The 20,647-nt window shown below is 34.4% G+C and overlaps 2 long non-coding RNA genes across 3 annotated transcripts; both read left to right on the forward strand.

The window, feature by feature from the left end:
* Positions 1-760: 760 nt before the first annotated feature.
* Positions 761-5,913, forward strand: LOC103262291. Its single transcript, XR_504418.1, has 3 exons — positions 761-825; positions 3,258-3,340; positions 5,794-5,913. It is a non-coding gene; the product is annotated as an uncharacterized LOC103262291 (long non-coding RNA).
* Positions 5,914-6,583: 670 nt separating this feature from the next.
* On the forward strand, positions 6,584-17,612 carry LOC103262292. Of its 2 annotated transcripts, none has more exons than XR_504419.1 (6): positions 6,584-6,675; positions 7,728-7,786; positions 8,616-8,698; positions 9,635-9,727; positions 13,368-13,440; positions 17,428-17,612. It is a non-coding gene; the product is annotated as an uncharacterized LOC103262292 (long non-coding RNA). The 2 variants fall into 2 exon arrangements; XR_504420.1 differs by lacking the exon at positions 17,428-17,612 and adding an exon at positions 13,738-13,836.
* Positions 17,613-20,647: the final 3,035 nt, after the last annotated feature.

Genomic DNA, 20,647 nt, shown 5'->3' on the forward strand with positions numbered 1-20,647 from the left:
TACTTTCTAAGTCTCTGTGGGTAATGTAATGTGCTCATAAAGACATAATGATATTGTCCAAGATGCTTGTCTGATGTTAATACATTGCCATATATTGATGAATTGTTACATGTGAATAGATTGTGTCCTTATCACAGTTAATTTTCTAACAGAGGGCAAAACACAGCTCAGTAAAAAGCAAGAATAATGATTAGTCTTTGATGCTTCCTTCTTAGTTTGGGCATGAGAATATAGACACTTAAATGTGAAAAGCATTTCTGTTCTGGGTTGTTTATGGGTTTACCTCGTGTGCATATTAGTATATGTGAATGTATAATCCAATGTTTCATGTGCCATTCCATAAATGAATATGATGACAGATTGAATTAATATATAAGTAGGTTTAAGCATAGTCCATTGGTGAAAGTATGCCATAAATCATTAATGTAAGTTCATCTATTTCTATACAAGTTGAGTCCTTTAAATAAAAAACTATACAAGCTCTTGCCTCTGTTGGTAGGTGTCTATAGACATATGTGTGCAATAGTCATAGTTCTTGTTTTGTATGATGAATTTAACAGTGTTTATTATTTTGTTTAAAATTAATGGTTAGAATCAATACATAAAAATAAGTGTTGTGCTTGGGTCAGTGATAAAATTTTGACTTAACTTCATAACTAATATCACAGAACCCCAATGTCTTTTTAATCAATCTAAATGTCTTTTCAATAAATCAAATCTGTACTACTCATTCTTTTGAAAATTGATATTTGACTTCACAGAATGAAGACTATGGCTGATTTGAGCAGACTCTGGTGGTGAAGATCTTGGTTATTACTTTTGAGGGTAAGGAACCCATGGATAAAGTAAATAACAGTTAAAAAGTCTTGTCAGTTGGGGTAAATTTTTTATTAGTATTCATTGAATTATCTAGAGTAAGCCATATATAGATCAATGATATGAATGTGTTAATGAAACAAAGATTGCAGTTAATCCAATTAGGCACAACTGTGGTTAAAAATAAGATGGAAGACATTTTATTCATTTTCAGAGCTGATTAATAATTCATCTTATTTTTGATCTACATTTAATTTAAGATTTATTCAGTAATAAAATATACAGCTGCACTGTACAATGTGGTTGCCCTATCCACATGTATTTATTTAAGCTTAAATAATTGAAAGTAAATACATTTTTAAATTTAGTTTCTGAGTCGCCTTAGCCACATTTCAAGTACTCAGTAACTGCATGTGACTATTAGTGGTCATATTGGAGAATGCGGTTATAGTACATTTATAGTATATGCAAAATCCTATTAGACAGCTCTTTATAAATGAGGGAGAAGTTGGAAGAAAATTGGAATGAGATGGCTAGGAAGAAAGGGTATTTTTTCATTGATTCATACTTGCTTCACTGAGGATCACTGCAAAAGTAATCTAGTCTGTTGGGAAAATATCTGGTCTATGAGAAAAAAGCCTATAAACAAATCTTGGTTATATTCAAGGATATTGTTCTTGGCTGTTAAAAAAAATTCACAAGTATTGATTTTATTATTGTCAGTGAACCAATGAATGAATCAATTAACAAAGATATAAATGAAGACAAAGATTGCTTATCCTATCCTGGATCAATGATGAGTACCCTGGGGTGTCTGAATCAAGGATTTTGATTAAACCCTATAACTCTGAGGTCCTTTAAAAAAGATTCCTGTTCATTATCTCTATGAGAAATGAGCTTTTTCCAGGAGTTAAAAGTAATCAGGATTTTGTTCTTGGGCTTCTGAGTATGGATTGTTTTATTTTCAGTAAAAGAGTATATGAATAAATCAAGAAAAGCATTATAAAAATAAATGAAGACAAAAACGGGTTATTCGCGGTCCAAGTGTGAGAGTATGTAATGCAATAAGAATCATTACTAATACATTTCTGAAGCACAAAGTTTCAGTAAAATAAATTGATCAAAGCTGACTCTTTGGGGTAAGGATCATTTAGATAAATGGATGTTAGAGTCTATGTTGTTGTTCTTGGTTAGGTTGTTCATTTTGGGGGGATTTATTAAGAAAAGGGCAAATTATTTACTTAAATTAATTATTGATTAAACAACAACCTAATTGAGAGAGGGCTTACACATGGATCTACACTGAGACAATGTCAAATGACCAGTTATAATTAATTCAATGTTGTTTACTATGTTTAAATTAAGTTCTTTAGTTTAATGTTTAAGGAAACACAAGGAAAAATGATTTGATGTTCCTGTGTCTAGTGAGCATATGGGCAGTCATTAATATAATCCCGTTTCTGTGGAGTTTGATACAATGGTATTATTATAAATTTTAAAAATTGATTAATATCCCAATCAATTATTTAAAGTAAGGCCAAAGCATGGACCAATGAGGACCAACAAAAAGAATATGAATTCACTTCTACACAATTACTCTCCAGACAAAGAAAACAGATGTAGGCTATTACATTTTTGGAATGTTGACTATATTTATATATTTAGATAGAAATTCCCTTCTCGTCTTGATACAGTTTCCTTAAAAGTGGAATAGATAAATGACTCCATGTGTCACTATTTAACTCCATATGTATGTAGGTATATATGCGTGTACGATTGATGAGAATCGAGGATGAAAGAACCTAGTATTCAGTTTAATCTTACTCTTTCTAGCATTATTCATTTAGCAAGAAGATGTAACTCTCTCCTGGCTGGGGAGAGGGTCTATAAACAAACACACATGTGTAATAGTCATAGCTCTTGTTCTTTCGTCTGGTGTTCATTATAGTAGTTAAATGTAATACTTGCATCGGTCAATCAATCAATCAATAGGTATGCCATTCATGGTTTAAATATATGGCAGGCACCAAGGCTTATTCCTGATCAATTATTGTTAACTGGAAACTGAATTTTAAAAATCTGAATCAGACTAGGTGGCTCATGCCTGTCATCCTAGCATTTTGGGAGGTCAAAGGGGAAGGGTTGCTTGAGCCCAAGAGTTTGAGACCAGCCTATGTGGCATAACGAGATCTCATCTCTACAGAAAATAAAAAAAGTTGTCAAGCATGGTGGCACATGCATGTGGCACCAGCTGCTAGGAAGGCTGAGGTGGTAGGATCGCCTGAATCCGGGAGTCTAAGACTGTGGTGAGCCATTATCAGGCTGCTGCCCTCTAGCCTGTGTGACAGAATGAGACCCCATCTTAAAAAAAAAATTCTGAGTCTAGACTGATTCATTTCTCGCTAATCTGCATATTTTTATATTTGCTATGTACTCCACAGAATGGATGTGCAATGATTCAATTACTCCCTAGTGAGGAAGATCTTGATTGCTGTCTTTTTGAGTAATGAGTGCAGAAACCTATGTAAGTAACAAAGTAATTGCTTCTGGTTTGGTGGTTTGTCATGGGTGTTAAGTCTATTACTGAAAAGGAATAAATGACTGCATATAAAAATAAAATGAATGAAGGTTATCTGTGGACTAATTCAGTACGTCTATGGTCAATTAAGAATAAGAAAGCAAGACTATTTCTATTCATTTTAATAGTTAATCACTCCGTTAATTATTTAATTTTATTTGAGTCACAGTTGATTTAAACCTTTCTTTATAAAGACATAGTTAGACACATTTCTAGTTAGACACATTCCAAGATGTAAGATCTTTTCAGTGTTTTAAGCGTGGCATAAAATGGTAGGTTCATAATTGTTGATTTTCACATTTTAAAAATATGGGAAAAGTCAATGAAAGAGGAGCAAATTTTAACCAATTAAAAGTATCTAATTAATCTGAGGCAGGCATGGCTATTTATCTATTAATCTGCAAAACTGAATCTATTACACAAAGGCTACTTCCTATTAGTAGAAGTAGGCTATTAAATGCTTCTCTCTGTGAGAAATGATCTATGAAGTAATCTGATAAACTTCCTCACCAAAGATGAGGAAAAAAGCTGAGGTAATCTGATTTCTTGTTGTTGGGTTTTTGTGATTTGTAAGTATTGATTATATTATTAGTGGATCAATACAATATGAGCCAATATATAAGTACATGATGACAAAGAAGACATAACAGGGACCCCATGATTGGTTTTTGTTGAGTATGATCCAAGGATTATGATCAGTCTAAATATGTACCAGTGATACCCATTCCCAAGAGGGTTTGGCTATTCATGTTGAAGGAAGTGAGAAAAAAATAATAAAATAAAATACAAAAAGAAGAAAAAAAAAGGAAGTGAGCCTGTAGACAGATGTGGTGATACTCATGAAATTTAGTTTTTGTATTGATTATATTATTAGAAGTGCATCATTGATTAAATCCATATACTAATGTACAGATGAAGAAAAAAGAATCTATTATGGTAGTATATAATGAAACAATAATAATATTACAGTAATAATATTTCTGAAGCACTGAGGTTCACTAGGAGTAAATGAAGCCTCTTACCCTTTTAAATGGAGGCGCATATAGACAGGTTTTATAGTAGTCAATGTGCTTGTTCTGTTTAGGGGGTGAATTGGTAGCTTTTCATTTTATTAAATAAGTATAAAGAATCCATTAAATAAATCAGTAAAAGGTTAATATTAACTAAACAGAGAGGGCCAAACATTGACCCATAAGAAGCATAGGTTCTTATTCTGTATAACTGCTACCCAGATACAGAAAAATGATCTGGGCTCTATTCACTTTGGTTATTGTGTGCGTAGACAGATGCACACATTATATTTTAGTTGAGTTGTTGGGTTTACTTAACTGTTAATTTTCTTTAGAAATGTGAATAGATGATGAAATTAGTCCTTGAAGTTGTACAACAGAAATATATAAATATGGATGTATGTAAATTTACACGCACTTAAACAAAGGAAATCATAGATTATTGATGGGACTGAGTTGTAAAACAATAGATTAATTTCATCTAAATGCAGTCCATTTAAAAGTGGACTTAAATTGCTGTTGTCTACATGGGGTGGAATACAGAGACAACTATTCATATTACATATAGTTTTTTTTCTCATCTTTGGTGAGGAAGTTTATTAGTCTGTTAGTTTATTAGTCTACTAAACATTAAGTTTGAACTAGTCATAGGTCAATCATAGGCCAGTGGTGAAAATCTGTTACCTATCTAGGATTGCAATTAATCCAGTAATGCGTAACATCCATAAACAGAAAAAAATCACAGTAGTTTCACTTTTCTGACACTGCTTTGGATGTCACAGAATGGAGACTTGAGGGCAGATTTAATGACCCTCTGTCGGCGAAGGTTTAGATGGTTACCTGTGATGGTATGATGTGTGTAGACTGAGGTTAGTAATTGTTTTAGTTATTTTTTTTAATTTTAAAGATGTGGGGTGCAATTCAGGATTAAGTATACAAATGGTCATTGTGTTTTAGTTCTTAAGTTTAATAACAAAACCTTGCTAATGAATTTTAATTTTATTATCATGAATGGATCCATGACAGAACCAATAAATGAATATATAAACAAATACAAAAGAAGGTGAATCATTGTTCAACTATGAACACATGTGATCAAGCAAGAAATACTATTTACATAAATGGCCAACACTAGAGTCTTAATAAATACATGGATCAAGAATGTAATCTGTTTATCTAACAATCTTAAAGATAATGGGTATAATAAGTGGTTAATATGATTGTTCTGGATCAGCTCGAGTTTGAGACTGTTAATTTTATTATGAGAAAAACTTAAAATATTACTGCAGATTAGTAAGTACTTAAACGATTGTGGAAATGAAAGCATAATGCAAAGCCTAATGAAGACGAGTTATCAATTTTTTATCATTTGATCTTTGTACTCCTCAGGTGCCCATCTCATCTCAATCTGATTGACGCCATGACCATGGACTCTTTGGTGTGTTAGCATGATAGCTCTTGTGAGTCATAGTCAAAATTCTTGTTTTGTTTAATGATGTTCTCTGTATTATTAAAAAGTGTAAAACATCAAATAAGGCCAACAATAATTTATTACTCATTTCTTAAGAGTAAACTTATTCTTCTGGTTTTCCTATTGGTAGGTAATTTGATTATCAAAGAATTATTAATGAATCAATGAACAAATCCATAAACAAATGTAGAAATGAATGAAGAAAGAGAGAGTCAATGTTGGACCAATGATGACGACTGGTGGCGTATGAGTCATGGACGATGAATACAGGTCTGGAAGTCTGAGGTCAACATGATACGAAATCGAGTCTATACCTTTTGATCCTGTGGGTAGATGTCAGGAATCTTCAAGGGTGTTGTTCATCTTTGTGCTTGTGTATTTTCATAATTGGATCAATGAACCAATACACAAATATATCAATAAAGGGGATGAGACATTGTCCAATTATGAAAGTATCTGGTGAGACAAGAAATACTGTTAATGTGTATCATAAACACTGGCTCAAAGGTGTTACCCCTTTGCCTGAATATGGTGCATATGGTAAAAATAAGCCTTGTCCAGACTGGGGTCATATTCATTGCTTGTTTTCTCAAGGGAAAAAAAAATCACAATTTCATGTATACGTAAATTACTTAATAAGATGAAAGGAGAAGTTCAAGGAGAAATGGGCAGAGTATTTCAATCTTTTTTTCTTTTCAGCGTTGTACTCTCAGAATGGCTGCTCCTAACTGATTTAAAGCACTTCTTCCTGGTCACAAGTTCTCCGGTTGCCTCTTTGTGTTTGGAGCATGGATACCAATGTGAGTATTTTTTAGAGAGCATTTAATGGATTAATAAGATGTGGTAGAATCAAAAAAAGCCAATCATGGCGTAATGATAAATATGCAATTATATGAAACGTTGTATGAGATCCAAGCCTTTACCAAATATGAAGACTGGCCATGATCATTGATGAGTCATGGATGATGAATGTGTGTTTGAAAATCTAGTCTACTACCTCTGTTGGAAATAATCCTATAGACAAGCTGTAGATAGCTCACACCCCTAATCTTAGTACTTTGGGAGGCTGAGGCAGAAGAATCGCCTGAGCCCCAGCAGTTAGAAATCAGCCTGGCAGCATAGTGAGACTTTGTCTCTACCAAAAAAAAAAAAAATCAAAAAATTAGGCGTGGTAGCATGTGCCCATAGTCCCAGCTACTTGGGAGACTGAGGCGAAAGGATTGCCTTGAGCACAGGAGGTCAAGGCTGTGGTGAACCATGATCGTGCCACTGGACTCTAGTCTGGGTGACAGAGTGAGACCCCTAGTCAAAAAAAAAAAAATTAAACCAAAAAAGGAAATAATCCTATAGACATATTAAGAGCATATAAAGATCATTTTCTTGATCTGTGTGCTTATGAATGTTGACTCTGTTATTATAACTGAATGTATTAAAATTATAAAAAGAAACAATAAGCAAATATAAATAAATAAATATAAATAGGTGATTATAGTGCTTCAAGACATATGAAAATGTCTTCCTTTATTAAGGTCAGTGTTTTTAATATACGTTAACAGATTTTATTGCTTATGTCTTGAAGCAATAAAATCTGCTAATATATATTAAAAACACTGACCTTAATAAAGGAAGACACGTCTCAAGGATGTTACTTCTTAGATGCAAGGTTATATAGACTGTATAAGTAATAATCATTACCATTAATATAAATAGATCAATGAATCAATTTTAAATAAAATATTGTCAATTTATGAATATTAATAAATAGCCAAATGACTAAGTCAAATGTGGAAGGCAAGGTCAACGAAGATAATGTTTCAGTTTTTGAACCACCTTTTTGCTTTGCACTTCTCAGAATGGATGCACTTGAAGTGACTACGGCTGACTCCTGGGGTTTGACACACTGAAACCCACGTGAGTAATAAAGTCCCATCTTGTTTGAATATGCTGTTTTGAAGAGTATTCACTCTGTCTTTTAAAAGTCTGAAGTAGAATCATTGAAAGCCATCCATGGCACAATGATACAGATATAACTTATATGAAATATTATATTCCCTAATCCGTATATAAAACCTTGAGGGTGATTAATGAAATTATATATAGATGTGGCAAATTCATTTATAGAGAGATGTAGGATGTTCAAGGCTCTTGTCCTTGATTTTTTGTGTGATTCATAGGTATCTGTTTGATTATTGTCAGGGAATTAATGAATTGATTCATAAACAAATGCAGATGAGAATGAAGAAAAAATGTCCCACATCTGGACCAATGATGACGACTGGTAGCGTATGAGTCATGGACGATGAATGATTCGTGTCTGGAAGTCTGAGGTCAAACACAAATAAGAAATCTAGTCCATTGCCACTGCCAGAAATGGTCCTCTAGACAGATGTTAGGAAGAAAAAGGAATTATGGTCTTGGGTTGGATTCTATTATTATAATCAGATCGCTGAAAAAATTGATACACAAATATAAGTAAAGCACTGTTTAATTATGAAAATCATGATGGGATGAAAGAAACTATTCAAATATATGAAAAATAGTGAAGTTTATTATGAATGAACAGAACATCCACAGAACAATGTTCTCAATCTGTGTCAGTGGCAAGATCAATGTTGTTGGTTTTCTTAAAAAAAGTGTTAACCAAAAATCATGAATGGCTCAATGAGAAGTGACGTGCATAGATCGATGACGGCAATATCTCAATTTTATGTTGTTATCTGTTCTGCGTTGTACTTCTCAGAATGGACATACCCAGCCTGAGTTAAGCATTCTGCTGTGATTATGTTCTCCACGGTCTCCTCCGTTCAGAACCTGGAGACCAATGTGAGTAATAGTCAATGTTCTTGTCATTTTTTGGTGATTTATTTAGGATAAATTTTAAAAGATTCACTGTAAAATTTAAAAAGTGCCAAAAAATAACCTAAGAAAGCCTTCCATGACCCAATGATAAATACGGGATGGATATGAAACACGTTGATTAATCAATATTTACAATACTGAGGATGATTGATTAAAAAAGGTATGGCAAACGATTCTCATAGAGTGATGTTAGGGGTACTTAAGCATCTTTTTCGGTTAGTGGATCTTGTTCATGAGTGTTTTAGACTCAGTTATTTACTTCAGTATTACTGGTTTACAGATAAATTCATCTGTAAAGAATGTAGAGATGCCTGAGATAAAAGAGGCCCAAGCCTGAACCAATGATAATTATTTCTGGTGAATGAATTAATGAAGATGTATAATATATGTCTGAAAGTCTGAGGAACAAATACAAGATGAAATGACCCTGTGGTCAGAGATTAGTAATATACAAGAATTTTGTTCTTTTATTTTGAATTCATAAATTTGATAGTTATTATTATTAACAGATCAATAATGGAAGTATTAAATAAATGTATACATCAATAAGTATGACTTAGTATACTACCGATGGTGATGTTTTGTTCAGTTACCAATACATGTGGTCCAGGAAGAAATATTATTAACACAAACCGAAAGCACTGATTTCCGTTAAGAAATAAGTGAATCAAGGCATAATGTTATTGTTTCATGAGCTTACATTCACTTATAAGTAATAGTCAACTTTGTAATTCTGGTTCAGTCCCAGTCATTGGGTGTTTTGTCTAGAAAATATGTGTGCTATACTGATTAATCAATACCTAAGTGATTTAGTAAATTAAATGGGGAAAGCAAGATTCAATGGAGATAAAGTTCTTTTTTTTTTTTTTTAAATCAACTGCTCTGCTTTGTACTCCTCAGAATGGACAAACTGAAGCTGATTTAAGGGGTCTCCCACGGTCACATGATGTATGGTTGCCTCTAGAACAACCATGTGGATGCATAGAAAGCAATGTGAGTTTTTTATGGATGTATATTCTTTATTTTAAAAGTATAAAATATAGTCAAAGAAAGCCAACCCTGGCCCACTGATATGGAACTGATATGTAGCATTATATGTAAAACCATGAGGGTGATTAGTCAAAGGGATATATTGATGAAGCAGGTGATTTTATATATAAATGTAAGACTATTTAAGGCTCACTCATTTTCTAGGTTTTTGTGCTTTTGTACTTATTTATTTTATTGCTATCAGGAAATTGATGAATTAGTTAGTAAACAAAGGTATAGAAGAATGAAACACACACACACACACACACACACACACACACACACACACACACACACACACAGCCCAAACCTGGATCAGTGATGACTGCTGGTGGCATGTGAGTCATGAATGATGAGTATATGTCTGGAACACTGAGCTCCAACATGAAAAGAAATCTAGTTTATTGACTCAGGTGGCAATGGTCTTGTAGACAGAGTTAGGATTTTATGAGGATCTTGTCTGGGATCTTTGTGTTCATGGCTTTGAATTCTATTATAATAAATTGATCCATAAAAGAATCCATGTCCAATGAAAATATCATTTTATACACCTTAAATATGTATAACTCTTATTAAACATTTTAAAGTAAAAAAAAGAATTAGTGTACAACTACATCAAGTAATGATTGAAGAGGAGGGGGAAGCATTGTTCGGTTATGAAAAAATGAGTGAAACAAGCAATTATAATACATACAAAAACATTAAATTAGTTAAGAAACAAATAGTCCAAAGGTGTTACTTCCTTGGACCTAATGAGATATAGATAGTATAGATGGTATCAATCCTGGCCAATATTCTTGTTCTGGATTAGTGGATGCTATTTGTTTCTAAGAATATATATTGAGCCAAATAGGGGTGCCTAAGTGACTGAGTAATGAATTGTGTATACACAAGGGTCAATAAAGAATACTTTCAAGTTCCCATCTGCTCTGCAGATGGTAGATAAAAGCAGGAGGTGTTCAAAGGGCCCAAAGTTTCAGTTAGACAGGAGAAATAAGTTTTAAAGATCGATTGTCCAGCATGGTGACTATAGTTAATAATAATACATTGTATATTTCAAAATTGCTGAGTGAATTTTTAATTGTTGTCACCACAAAATTGGAAAGGATGTGAAGTAATATATTTAATTAGCTTAATTTAATCATTCCACTCTTTATCAATTAAATATTAATAATATTGAGCAGTTGGAAATAGACTATTATGGTCCTATAGACAGATCTTAGGAGTATAAAATAATTAGTTTTTTGATTTGTGTTTGAATTTTGATCCTATTATAATTTATGGATTAATGAAAGAATCCATGTGTAAACGTGAAGAGCAAAAAACAAAGAGGAGATATTAGGGTTTACAATACTGAGTGATCTTTCACAGAAACAAAGATCTGAGTATCACATTTCTCACTCATAAGTGGACCTTGAACAACTACTGTAATACCATAAGAAAAGGATTGGCAGTAGCGGGAAATGACGAGGGTGGGGGGGCAAGGAGTTGGGGTTAACAGTAGTCAATATCTGCCTGGGGCAGCGGGGGTGCACCTCAATCACAAGGGTGACTTTACAATGAAAATTTGTATACCTAACCCTTAACTGTACTCCAGAATTTTAAAATAAATTTAAAAAAAATAGAGAGGTTCAAGTATACCCGCTCTTAATATATGTGATGGGGCAATAAACTGTTAATATTCAGGCAAGCTACTAAAGTCCTTTCAGTAACAGAAATGTTCAGATGTCTTATCTCTTTGGAGGAGGACATAGTCAGTATAAAGTTTTTACTTGAGTTAGTGGCAAGATATCTTTCATCTTCTTAGGAAAAAAATGAACAAACATTAACCCAAATTAATATATACCTAATCTTTTACTAAACAAAAGGTAGAATGCACAGACCGATTTTGTTATTATCTTCTCTGCTTTGTACTTCCCATAATCAGACTTGGGCTGATATAAGCACTGTGTTCTACCATGATGGTGGGCACCACGGCTGCCTTTGGGTATTAGAGCATAGAGACCAGTATGAGTTATAGCCAATGTTCTTGTCATGGTTTCAGTGCTTTGCACAGTATATTCATTGCGCGCCTGAAAATATTATATGTAATTAAAGAAGGCCAACCATTGCCCAATGATAAATATGGAGTTGACATGAAGCATTATGTTAGTGCATCGATATTTGCAGTGATGAGCATAATTAATGAAAGAAGTGTCGTCACTGAGGCAAATGAGTCTGTAGAAAAATATTAAGTATCTTTAAGGTCTTTTTGAGTTTTTATGATTGGTGCTTATTTTATTGTTATGAATTATGAATTTATTGATTAGTAGAAGTAGATGAGAATAAAGAGAGACTCAAGCCAAGACAAATGATGATAACTGGTAGTGTAAGAATCTGTATGTTGAATACTCTGAAACTCTGGGGTTCAATACAAGATGGAATACAGTCTATTGATTCTTCTTAAAGTGATTTTATCTACATATTCCAGGAATATAGAGGGTTTATTTTCTGGGATTTTTTTTTTGGTAAAGTTTGATTCTGTTATTTTAAATAGATCAATGTAACAATCATTGTAGAAATATAAGTAAGTAAAGATGAGGTGTGTGACTCAGTAAAGTAAGTAAAGATGAGGGCTCGGTGGCTCAGCCTGTAATCCCGCGCTTTTGGGAGGCTGAGGTGAGTGGATTGCCTGAGTCCGCGGGTTCGAGACCCGCCTGGGTAGGCGAGACCTCATCTCTACAATAAATAAAAAAAAAAATTAGCTGGGCGTGGTAGTGCACGCCCATAGTTCCAGCTACTTGGAAGGCTGAGGCGGAAGGATGGCTGGATCCCAGCAGGTCGAGGCTGCGGTGGCCGGGAGCGGCCATTGCACTCCAGTCTGGGCGATAGAGTAAGATTCCAACTCAAAAAAACCGAAAACAAAAAAGATGAGGTGTGTGAAGTATATCCACCCTTAAAATATGTGATGAGGCAATAAAAACTAGTAAAATGTATTGAAAATGTTGAATTTCTAAAAAATGATTCAAGTACCCTACTTTTTTTACTCAAGGTGATAGAGTCTGTGTGGAGAGTCAAATTTCATTTTCTGGATCAATGGCAACTTAGGCATTCTTATTTTTCTTAATACAAAATGTAATAATAAGTATTACCCCAAATTAAATTAATATATACCTAAATGGTCCACTAAGTAGAAGGTGAAACGCTCAGAACAATGTTGATAATGTTCAATCTTGTGATCACCTGCTTTCAGAATGGACACACCTGAGCTCGTTTAAACATCCTGCTGTGATCATGGTTGCTTCCATGGTGAAATCTTGTTTAATGTTAAAATGTACAGTAAGAAAAATAATACAAACGTAAATAGAAATAGATAATATCAATGTACTAAGTCCTCGACTAAAGATAATAGAGGCTGTGATAAGTAACTTACTGATTTGAGCCAGCTGCAATTTTGACATATGCTGTTGAAGTCTGACATTTGTTATATTAAGTGAGAAATTAGTAAATACCACTATCAGTTAACAGATACCTAAACGACTGTGTGAATGAGTAGTGGAAAGCATGGGCCAATGGAGAGGATGTCTTAATATTATTATCATCTTCTCTGCTTTGTACTCGTCAGAATGGATGCAACGAGCGGCCATAGGCATTTTGCTGTGATCAACATTAAGCTGCCTCACAAGAAAGAGACCCTTGTGAGTAATAGTCAAAGCTCTTGTTTCGCTTTGGGCCATCTGTGTCAGGATACTCATGGTAGTATTAAGAAGTTCGAAGTGTAATAAAAAAGCTAACTATGACCCAGTTGCAGATATGATATGAATGATTATGTTGATTGATTGTTAATGTACAACACGGAGATCAGTTAACGAAAGACACATAGTGTGCGGGAGAAATGCTTCCACAGACTAATGCTAAGGCTTTTCAAGGCTTTGTGAGTGATATGTGTGTTTAATTATTACTAATGAATTAATAATTTATTTAAACACTTGTAGAAATGACTGAAGGAAATGAGAACATGGACCAATGATGACCACTGGTGGCGTTTGAGTCATGGACGATGAATGATTTGTGTCTGAAACTCTGAGGTCCAACACCAAAGCATCATTAATCAATTCCATCTGATAGAAATTATGTTACAGATAGGTATCAGAAATGTATTCTTACTTAAGATGCATTGATTGAGATTTATCATTAATAGATCAATTGTAAAACAAACACGTATGAATAAATAGGTAAGAGAGTGAATCATTGTTCAAGTATAAATATATGTGATGATACAAGACATATTATCACTAAAAATTTCAAACACTGATGACCCTTAAGAAGCAAGTGGATCCTGGATGTCATCTGTTTGACTAAGGTTTGTATAGATTCTAATAAGTCAGAGTCAATTTCCTTTTCTGGTCAGTCTCAAGTTTGAGGTTGCTCCTTTTGTGCAGAGAAAGCATCTTCATTAAGAAAAATAAATAAATGCCCCTAAAATGGAATAAAGGAAACATGGAAAGGAAGCATCAGGGGAGCTATCAGGTCTCAATTTTATTTATTCATTTATTTATTATTTTATTTTATTTTTTGAGTTGGAGTCTCACTCCGTCGCCCAGACTGGAGTGCAGTGGCTGCTCCCGGCCACCGCAGCCTCTACCTGCCGGGCTCTAGCGATCCTTCCGCCTCAGCCTTCCAAGTAGCCAGAACTACAGGCACGCACCACCACTCCTGGCTAAGTTTTTGATTTATTGTGGAGATGAGGTCTCGCCAAGTTGCCCAGGCAGGTCTCAAACCCACAGGCTCAGGCAACAATTTTATTTTAAATCTGCTTTTCTTTGTATTCCACAGAATGGATGCACTTGAGCTGTTCTGAGCATTAATTGTCATGACACCTGTTGCTGCTTCTGTGTATTAGGAGTATGGGCATCAATGTAAATATTAGGTCAAGCTCATGTCTTTATTTGAGAGGCTTCACAAGGGATATTCAGCTTATCATTTAACTGTGACATAAAACTTAAAAGACCAGTCGTGGTCAATGATAAATATGAGATTGGTATGAAGCATGTTATTTATTCACTCATTTATGACACATTAAGGATAATCCATGAAAGTACATCAAACTGACAAATGATTCTATAGAAATCTATAGAACATTCAGTGCTCTTGTTCTTTGGTTATATATGAATGTGAGTTATAAAATTAATATTAGTGACTTAATGAATAAACAAATGTAGATCAGAATTAAGCAAAAGAGTCCCACACCTAGACCAATAATGATGGATGGTGCTTTAGGGTTAATAGATGATGAATAATAGGTGTCTGGAACTTTGAGGCTCAACAGAGAAGGGAGTATAGTCCATTGTCTCTAAAGTGATTCTATAGACAAATTTTAGAAATACAAAAGGACCGTTTTCTTGGATTGTTTTTGTGACTTTTGATTTTTTAAATAAATTCATGAACATACGACTCAGCATACACATACAAAAAGTAAAGTTGAGGATTGTGAAGCTTGTCTATGCAGTATAAGTGGTGATGCAATAAAACTATTAAAATGCACTGAAAATACTGAATTCCATTAAAAATGATTCATGTGTCTTCTTTTCTTAAGGATCATGTGTACAATATAGTCAAAGTTCTTATTTTGGGAAAAAACAAGTATGATATTGTTCCTTTTTAAAGGGAATATTAGTAAGTGTTCACACACTTTCATATATATCTAAATGACTGACTAACAGAAAGGTTCAATGCATGCATCCGTAGGAAATATCTCAATCCTGTTATTATCTCCTCTGCTTTGTACTTTTCAGAATGGACAAAGCTGAACTGTCTGAGCATTTGACCATGAACTTGAACTCCACGTGCATCTAGACCAATATATGTAATAGTCAGATTCTTCTTGGGTTTGACTTATTTACCTAGAGTATTCAATATAATATTTAAATAGTTTTATGTGTAATCAAAGAAGGCTTGCTATGTCCCAAGGATACATATGAACTTGACATGAAACATTATGTAGACTTATAGATATTTGTAGTAGTAGAGATGATGAATGGAGGTGGTATGTTAGTGGGAGCAGATGACGGAGACAGAGAATAGGATCTTGTCCAGATACTTATTTTATTATTATTATTGAATTAATGAATCATTAATAGCCAATGTAGAAATGAATGGAGGAAAAGAGGGCCAGTCTTGGATGGGGAATGAATATTGGTGGTGATCAATACATGTCTGGAACTCTGTGGTCCATCACAAAAGATATCTAGTCTGTTCCGTTTGTTTAAAATGATCCTAATAAGCAGACGTCAGGGAATCAGCAGGATGTTGTTCTTTTTCTGGGTGTTCATGAATTTTTAAAAATATTCATACTAACATAGCAATGACAGGATAAAAACATATATAAATGAATAAGGATGAAGAGACTGAAATATTGTTTGTTGCTGAAATGTATAATAGCCGGGCTTGGTGGCTCAGCCTGTAATCCCATGCTTTGGGAGGCTGAGGTGAGTGGATTGCCTGAGCCCGTGAGTTCGAGACCCGCCTGGGCAACTTGCTGAGACCTCATCTCTACAATAAATCAAAAATTAGATGGGCGTGGTAGCGCGCGCCTGTAGTTCCAGCTACTCGGAAGGTTGAGGCGGAAGGATCGCTGGAGCCCAGCAGTCGAGGCTGCGGTGGCCGGGTGCGGCCACTGCACTCCAGTCTGGGCGACAGAGTGAGACTCCACCTCAAAAGAAAAAAAAAAATAAAGTGGGCAAAAGATATGAACAGACACTTCTCAAAGGAAGACATTCAAGCAGCCACCAGACACATGAAAAAATGTTCAAACTCACTAATCATCAGGGAGATGCAAATCAAAACCACACTGAGATACCACCTAACTCCAGTCAGAATGGCAATTATCAATAACTCAAAAAATAACAGTTGCTGGAGAGGGTGTGGCAAAAAGGGAACACTTCTACACTGTTGGTGGGAGTACAAACTAGTGCAACCTCTGTGGAAAGCAGTGTGGCGATTCCTAAAAGCTCTAAATATTGACCTCCCATATGACTCCACAATCCCCCTACTGGGAATATACCCTGAACAACTCAAATCACTCTATAGAAAAGATACCTGCAGATGTATGTTTATTGCAGCATTGTTCACAATAGCAAGAACCTGGAAGCAACCATGCTGTCCATCAAAAGAGGACTGGATTAAAAAATGTGGAACAGACCCGGCTGGGCAAGTTGGCGAGACCTCATCTCTACAATAAATGAAAAAAAAATTAGCTGGGCGTGGTAGCACACGCCTGTAGTTCCACCTACTCGGAAGGTTGAGGCGGAAGGATTGCGGGAGCCCAGCAGGTTGAGGATGCGGTGGCCGGGAGCGGCCACTGCACTCCAGTCTGGGCGACAGAGTGAGACTCCACCTCAAAAAGAAAAAAAAAAGAAATGTATAATAAAGAAGGGTAATATGGATATAAATTACAAGGGATAGATAATAGAGTGTAATGCATGTTAGGGTCATATAGATAGTGATAAGTAATAGTTATTTCTCTGAGTCACTTGCAAGCTTGACATTTGTTGTATACAGAGAAAAATTAATAAACTTCAACATAAATTAGCAAATGGCTATGTAAATGAATGGCGAAAAATACAGATTAATGGAGAAAATGTCTCAACTTATTTTTATCATCTCTTCTACTTTGCACTCTTTAGAATGGATGCATCGAGCTGATTTAAACATTTTTCTGTGATCGAGATTACGTTGCCTCTGTGTTAGGTCACTGTAAGTAACAGCCAAAGTTCTTGTTTTGCTTTGAGTCACTTGTTTCAAGATATTTCTTGTATTATTGAAAATTGTTAAGTGTAAAAAATAATAAATAGCCCAGTGATAAGCGCAACATTATGGTCAGTTAATCAAAGAGATATAGTCTCTGTGGTAGTTCTATAAACTGTGTTAGGGATATTCAAATACCTTGTTCTTGGATTTTCAAAATCGTGTATTCACTTTATTATTACTAATGAATAAGCGACTTATTCAGTAAAAATATACAAATTAATGATGAAAAAGAGACTAAACCATGGATTAATGATGACCTCTGATGGCATATAGGTTATTGATGATGAATACATGTTTGGAACTCTGAGATGCAAGAAGAAAATAACCTAGGTTTTTACCTTTGTTGGAAATGATTCTACAGACAGATGTCAGAAACATACACAAGTTATTTTCTTATTTTAGATTCACAGATTTAGGTTTATTATTACTAATGGATCAATGATAGAACCATTAAAACATTAAACATATATATATAAAAGTAGAGAGTTACGTTTCATTGTCCAACTACAAACATGTGGTGAGACAAGATAGCAATACTAAAAGTAGAAGATACTGATTCCTCTTAGCCAATAAATAACTGAATCAGAGTGTTCCCTCTTTGGATAAGGACCATGTGGCCTCTATAAGTAAGAGTTAATTTTATTTTCTGGGTCATTCTCAAGCTTGAGAGATTGTTTCTTTTGTTAAGAGAGAAAAAGTCTACAATGTGAAAAATTTTTAAATGCCCAAATCACTTAAGAAATACAGAAAGGAAAGGTTACTGGAGATAAAGTCTCAATTTCTTTATTATCTGCTCTGTACTTCTCAGAATGGACACGCCCAAGTTGAGCATTGTTCTGTAGTCTTGAGGTCTCTGGTGCTCTCTCTGTTTTAGGAACATGGAGACCAATGTGAGTAACAGTCAAAAGTTCTTGTCTCCGTTGGGTGACCTGTTTAAGAATATTGACTGTAAGTGTGAAATATAATTAGTGACCACCAATCATGACTCAATTATAAGCTGTAATTAATATACATGAAACTTTGAGGTCATTTAATGGAAGACTATTGCTATAGGAAATTATTCTATAAGCAGATATTAGAAGGAATATTACGCAACTGTAAAGAAGATCAAAATCATGGGCTTTGCAGCAACTTAGAAGGATTTAGAGTCTATAATACTCAGTGATTTATCACAGAAACAAAGAACTGAGTACCATATGTTCTCACTCATAAGCGGGCGGTGAACATTTACCATAATACTGTAAGAAAGGGATTGGTAGTGTCCAGAACCTGCCAGAGGGAAGGAAGGACGCAAAGCATTAATAAGGGTACCTGATCTCAAACCAAGCAAAGCAGGGACCAAAGAGAGGCCCAAACTTTACTTGTATGATGACTACTTGTATACCTAAACCTGAATTATACCCCACGTCATTAAAATAAATTAAATTTTAAACAAAGAAAAGAAAGATCCAAGAATCGTGTTATCTAGTTTTTGTGACTCTTAGTATTCATTTTGTTATTATTAGTGAACTAATGTATTAATCAATGAAATCATGTGGCCATGAATGAGAAAAATGAGACTCAAGCCTGGATCGAAGATGACCACTGGTGGCGTGTGAGTCATATATGATGTATACGTGTCTGGAACTCTGAGATCCCATAAGAAAAGAATCTAGCTTATTGCCTCTTTTAGGAATGATCCTATAGATGATTTGAGAATATAGAAAGATCTTGTTCTGGCTTTTCTTTTTTGTTAAGGAATTTTTATTTTATTTTAATAAATAGATCACTACAAGAGTCAGTGTAGAGATATATGTAAATAAAGATGAACAGAATGAAGCATCATTCATGTATGAAATAGTGTGATGGCGAGAGTACACATCATTTATACCAAGAACACTAAAGTCTATTAAAAAAGCAAGTGATTAAGGGTGCTACCCCTGGTTAAGCATCACATAGATAACACAAATAATAGCGTGTATTCTTGTTATGGGCTAGTGGGAAGTTCCATGGTGTTTGTTTTTCTTAAAGTGCATTTAACTTACATTACCTCAAATCAATATATGTCTCAAACTACAAGAATCAGTGGAGAGAACATCTCAATCTTGTTTTCATCTGCTTTTTCTACTTCTCAGAAGGGACACAGTTGAACTGATCTCAGCATTCATACGCTCCACGGTTTCTCCCGTGTGTAGGAGCGTGGAGACCAATGTGGGTTATAGTCAGTGCTCTTTCCTTGGTTTTGGTGGTTTGTTTAGGTTGTTTATTTTGTTAAAAATTATGTTAGGAAATATTAATAAATACCTAAATGACTGAATAAATGAAATAAATAAATGAAATAAAATAAAATAAAATCAGCTGCTCTGCTTTGTACCTCTCAGAATGTATGCAGTGGTGCTGATTTAAGGATTCTTTCATAGGTACCAGATGTATGGTTTCCTCTCTAAGCACATGGAGACCGATGTAATTGTCAATGTTCTTGTCATGGTTTGAGTGTTTTTCAGAAGGTATCAATGCATTATTACAAAGTTTGGTATGTAATCAGCGAAGGTCAACTATAACTCAATCTTAAGCATGGGATTGACATAATGCATTATGTTGATTAATTCACATATGAAGCAAAGAGGTAAATTAATAAAAGATATCTAGTGTCTCTGAGAAATACTTTTATAGGCAGATGTTAGAGATATTTAAAAATCTTGTTCTTGGGTTTTTTTACAATTCTTTGTTGTTTACTTATTGATGAATTAATCAATGAACAAGTGAAGACATGAATGAAGGAAAAAAATGTCAAATTTGGGCCAGTGATGAAGTCTGGTGACATACGTGTTTTGGGTAATGAATGCTCATGCCTGGAACTTTGAAGTCCAACAGGCAAAGGAATCTAGTTCATTCCCTATGTTGGAACTGATCCTGTATACACATATTAGGAATGTCAAGGATCCTTCTGTGTATATTTTCATAATTTAATTAATGTACAAATGTATGAGTACATGAAGACACATAGACTCAAAGATAGACTGTGTCATCTCTACTGTTGCCCCTATTTAGAAACAAGTTCTTGGATTTTACTAGTTTGGTTTTTTTTTTGAGTTGGAGTCTCACTCTGTCACCCAG

The sequence above is a fragment of the Carlito syrichta genome, unplaced genomic scaffold, assembly GCF_000164805.1.
Source record: "Carlito syrichta isolate Samal-C Ts95f unplaced genomic scaffold, Tarsius_syrichta-2.0.1 Scaffold304430, whole genome shotgun sequence".
Classification (NCBI taxonomy): Eukaryota; Metazoa; Chordata; class Mammalia; order Primates; family Tarsiidae; genus Carlito; species Carlito syrichta.